Here is a 4,897-nt window from a genome sequence, read left to right on the forward strand (position 1 = left end):
AACCAACCGAGAGAACCGCAGCCTTATGATTGTCAAGCAAAATCGATTCAAGAATTTGGGTGAACTTCACAAGAAATGGACTGAGGCTGGGGTCAAGGCATCAAGAGCCACCACACACAGACATGTCAAGGAATTTGGCTACAGTTGTCGTATTCCTCTTGTTAAGCCACTCCTGAACCACAGACAACATCAGAGGCGTCTTACCTGGGCTAAGGAGAAGAAGAACTGGACTGTTGCCCAGTCTTCCAAAGTCCTCTTTTCAGAAGAGAGCAAGTTTTGTATTTCATTTGGAAACCAAGGTCCTAGAGTCTGGAGGAAGGGTGGAGAAGCTCATAGCCCAAGTTGCTTGAAGTCAAGTTTCCACAGTCTGTGATGATTTGGGGTGCAATGTCATCTGCTGGTGTTGGTCCATTGTGTTTTTTGAAAAGCAAAGTCACTGCACCCGTTTACCAAGAAATTTTGGAGCACTTCATGCTTCCTTCTGCTGACCAGCTTTTTAAAGATGCTGATTTCATTTTCCAGCAGGATTTGGCACCTGCCCACACTGCCAAAAGCACCAAAAGTTGGTTAAATGACCATGGTGTTGGTGTGCTTGACTGGCCAGCAAACTCACCAGACCTGAACCCCATAGAGAATCTATGGGGTATTGTCAAGAGGAAAATGAGAAACAAGAGACCAAAAAATGCAGATGAGCTGAAGGCCACTGTCAAAGAAACCTGGGCTTCCATACCACCACAGCAGTGCCACAAACTGATCACCTCCATGCCACGTCGAATTGAGGCAGTAATTAAAGCAAAAGGAGCCCCTACCAAGTATTGAGTACATATACAGTAAATGAACATACTTTCCAGAAGGCCAACAATTCACTAAAAATGTTTTTTTATTGGTCTTATGATGTATTCTAATTTTTTGAGATAGTGAATTGGTGGGTTTTTGTTAAATGTGAGCCAAAATCATCACAATTAAAAGAACCAAAGACTTAAACTACTTCAGTCTGTGTGCACTGAATTTATTTAATACACGAGTTTCAGAATTTGAGTTGAATTACTGAAATAAATGAACTTTTCCACGACATTCTAATTTGAGATGCACCTGTATATTTTTTATGAAAATAAATATTTTGAAAAAGACACTCAATGTAAATGTTATTCAATTTCTCCCATAGACATGTATTTTCATCCATTTTTTTTATTTAATAAAGACATGTATTTTAGATATTTCAGAAAAATAACAATCACATATCCCATAGAGATATCGCACTGTCAGAGTGTTGGGGATATTCACAAATAATTTATACACAAAAAACATGATATAAGAGTTAAAAAGATCAAACATTTAAAAAAATGATAGTACCACGGTTGTTTAAGCCAATCTGCATTAAACTGTGTGGTCAAGTCGTTTCCTATTGTGCCTTGACTCAGGGGAGTTGGGGGTGAGAGAGCAGCTGTGCCGCCTGGCACAGTCGCCTCGCCTTCACGAGAGTTTTTTGGCATATGGCGTCAGAGCAAGTCGGACCACACTTGGACACATTTCTAACCGGTGATCACCTGTGATCGGTGCTGCGCAGATTTTGCTAATCTCGAAGGAGCTTACTGTGTTTTGTGTTTATTTAGAGTCCTACAGTACCCCTACAGGTACCTCTAAACCTAACCTAAACCCTACCACTAAATTAACCCTAAACCTAACCTTAGTAACAGCGAATGACTCTCGCGAGACGTAGGCTTCCGGGGGTTACCTTCTAGACAGCCCATTAGTTCTCGCGTGCTGTGCTCACGCGAGAAAACGCACACGTGTTTTAGTTGAGCTCCCTCTTCACATGCAACATAAATCATGTTGCAGTCTGAGCAAATTATAATTTGCCTGATATATTTAACTTTTGGGAATTGATTATGAAAACCTTTTGCAATCAATTTCTTGGTGTAGGATACATACAATGTAATTTTGAAAAAACGCTGCTTGCTGCTGAAGTCCAGTTTTATTTATTGCTTTTCATACACTGCCATTTGAGAGACAATCCAGCTGGTTAAATGTATATGAGCTCATAAAATGACTCGGCTAGAGTTTAAAATGTCAAAAAGAGCGGACGTTATATTAATGATAAGAGCCCGGATAGCTCAGTCGGTAGAGCATCAGACTTTTAATCTGAGGGTCCAGGGTTCAAGTCCCTGTTCGGGCGAAGTGTTTTTATATGTACAAATAAACAAACGGAAACATATGTGCCACTACACATAGTGTAATAATGCATCTAGCATGGCCTTGTGTTTTAAAATATTGGTTTGTTCGGTTGATTTAACCCTTCATGTACTACATGAAAGGGTATAACATTCTTGACCAGTCAATTTTATTTATTTTGTTATCCCCTTTTCTCCCCAATTTTGGAATGCCCAGTTCCCACTACTTACTAGGTCCTAGTGGTGGCGCGGTTACTCACCTCAGTCTGGGAGGCGGAGGACAAGTCTCAATTGCCCTCTGCTTCTGAGACAGTCAATCCACACATCTTATCACGTGGCTCGCTGTGCATGACACCACGGAGACTCATAGCATGTGGAGACTCATGCTAATCTCTGCGATCCACGCACAATTTATCACGCACCCCATTGAGAGCAACTTAATCGCGACCACAAGGAGGTTACCCCATGTGACTCTACCTAACAACTCCCTAACAATTGGGCCAATTTGGTTGCTTAGGAGACCTGGCTGGAGTCACTCAGCACACCCTGGATTCGAAATCGCGACTCCAGGGGTGGTATCTTGACGAGTTAATAAAAAATAAATTACCAGAAATTAATGATCTACACAGATTAATGCTATTTAAGATATTATACCACAGATCTGTTGAATGCTTGATTCTGATTGGTTGAGGAACGTTCAAAGGCGATAATTGCAACCTTTCGGTAAACCAACGGCTATGAAGAAATTCCAGGTCTTGACCGCATAACGGTTCCATATCACTTCGCCAAATTATTTCAGTTATTTCAAATAGCTGTACAGGCTAACACAGCAAAATAGCCACATAAAACAAAGACACTGGCTAAGAAGATAGGATAAGAATGACAAACAATGTCCTAAATGTATTTCAATTTCAGTTGAACAGCGACCTCTCGCTCCCCGCTCTCTATCTCTTTCGCTCTCGTCTCATAGTCACACACACACACACACACACAGAGAGAGAGTCAGTTCTGGCTTACTTGGTGCCCTAGGCGAGATTCAACGTGAAGCCCCCCTTAACACAGCAAAAATGAAAGTGAAAGTGGAGATTTAGAATAAAAAGGGACTTAAATTTTGATCCGTTCCTCACCCACACCTATCATGTCGCTTCTGAAGACATGGATTAAACCACTGGAGTTTTATGGATTACTTGTATGCTGCATGTATGTGCTTTTTGGAGCTTCAAAGTTCTGGCCACCATTCACTTGCATTTTATGGACCTACAGAGCTGAAATATTCTTCTAAAAAAGAAAGCTATGTTTCTGCAATGGCATGAGGGTGAGTAAATGATGAGAGAATTTTCATTTTTGGGTGAACTATTACTTTAAAAATAAACAGACAATGAATATAGAAATGAAGTAACTATATAGGCCTATATTTTTTTATGGCAAATTATATTAACATTTACATAATATATGTGTAACTTGAATTGCACAATGTAATTATAGAGCCAATAAAGAAAGAAAATGGCAGAATACTTACAGATTGCATCTTGTGCTATTACACCTAATCCCTAATTTAAAATTTAGCCCTCCCCTCCTTGTTTTCATTGATGCAAAATCATCAAAAAACAGCAATCACATGGTTGATACCTATTTTCTCAAGACCACTGAGGTGATCCTGTGTCATGGTGTACCTATACTGTTAATCAAGGTTATCTTTAGTTTTTTTTTTCGGGATGTAAGAATGCATTATAAACATCCATAATCCTAACCATATAGCCTTTAAGGCTGAGTAGCCTGTCAGGAACAACTTGGGACACCTTTCTCCCATCGCGATCTTGCCAGCGTTGTGCAGGGTGGCACAATTCGGGGCACCTTTCTCCCATTGCGATCTTGCAAGCTCTGTGCGGGGGCAGCCGAGCAGGTACCATGTCGTGCCGCCCAGAGAGCTGCCTGTATCGCCTAAACCAGGATCCGCTACTGCGCGCGCGCGCGCGCACACACACACACACACACACACACACACACACACACACACACACGTGTGTCGAGACCAACAGAGCTCTCTCTCTCGTCTCACACGCACGTGCACACACACACATATAGAGAGAGACGCAAAACGCGACCAACAAACAGAGCTTTGGTGTAAACTGTCAATACAACAGTTTCTATACTATAATCCGAAACTATTTTTTAATTTCTGTGGAAATTACCATCGCGGTCTGCCTCCCTCTCGCAGACTGACTCTCTCTCTCTCTCACTCACACACACACACACACAACCTTGTTTACTCTAGTAAGTGCTACAGTAAAGCAGCGCAATCCTCCGTCGAGGCTCGGGCTGTATAAAAACAAGACGCTGAATCCGTGGCGGGAGAAAGTAGTTCCACACACAAGAGCGTTTTACGGATGAAAACCAGAAAATGTCTTGGTATAAAAGAAAACCCTGAACGATGTCTTAAGGTGTGCTAACCGTGGTATAAGCGGAATAATTGACGACATACCATGTGCGGTCACGACGCGCAGCGTATTTTTCAAAGACGAATGACACAGGCACACGCGTGATAAATAAACGTTGGAAAAACCAGTGCGTTTTCAAACGATAAATATGCACTATATACTAGTGTAAATACACAAGTATAAGCTGAGTGGCTTTGAGCTTGAGAGTTTTAAACATATGAGCCTGGGTGCCACTTTCATAAAACGATGGTGGCCCAGGTCCTGGAGTAAATAAGACTACAAAAACTG

General features: G+C 41.5%; 1 non-coding gene across 1 annotated transcript; it reads left to right on the top strand.

Annotated features, from left to right (window-relative positions):
* Positions 1 to 2,103: 2,103 nt before the first annotated feature.
* trnak-uuu (transfer RNA lysine (anticodon UUU)) lies at positions 2,104 to 2,176 on the top strand. The gene has a single exon. It is a non-coding gene; the product is annotated as a tRNA-Lys (tRNA).
* The last annotated feature ends 2,721 nt before the right edge of the window (positions 2,177 to 4,897 follow it).

Source organism: Myxocyprinus asiaticus, chromosome 9 (genome assembly GCF_019703515.2).
Source record: "Myxocyprinus asiaticus isolate MX2 ecotype Aquarium Trade chromosome 9, UBuf_Myxa_2, whole genome shotgun sequence".
Taxonomy (NCBI): domain Eukaryota; kingdom Metazoa; phylum Chordata; class Actinopteri; order Cypriniformes; family Catostomidae; genus Myxocyprinus; species Myxocyprinus asiaticus.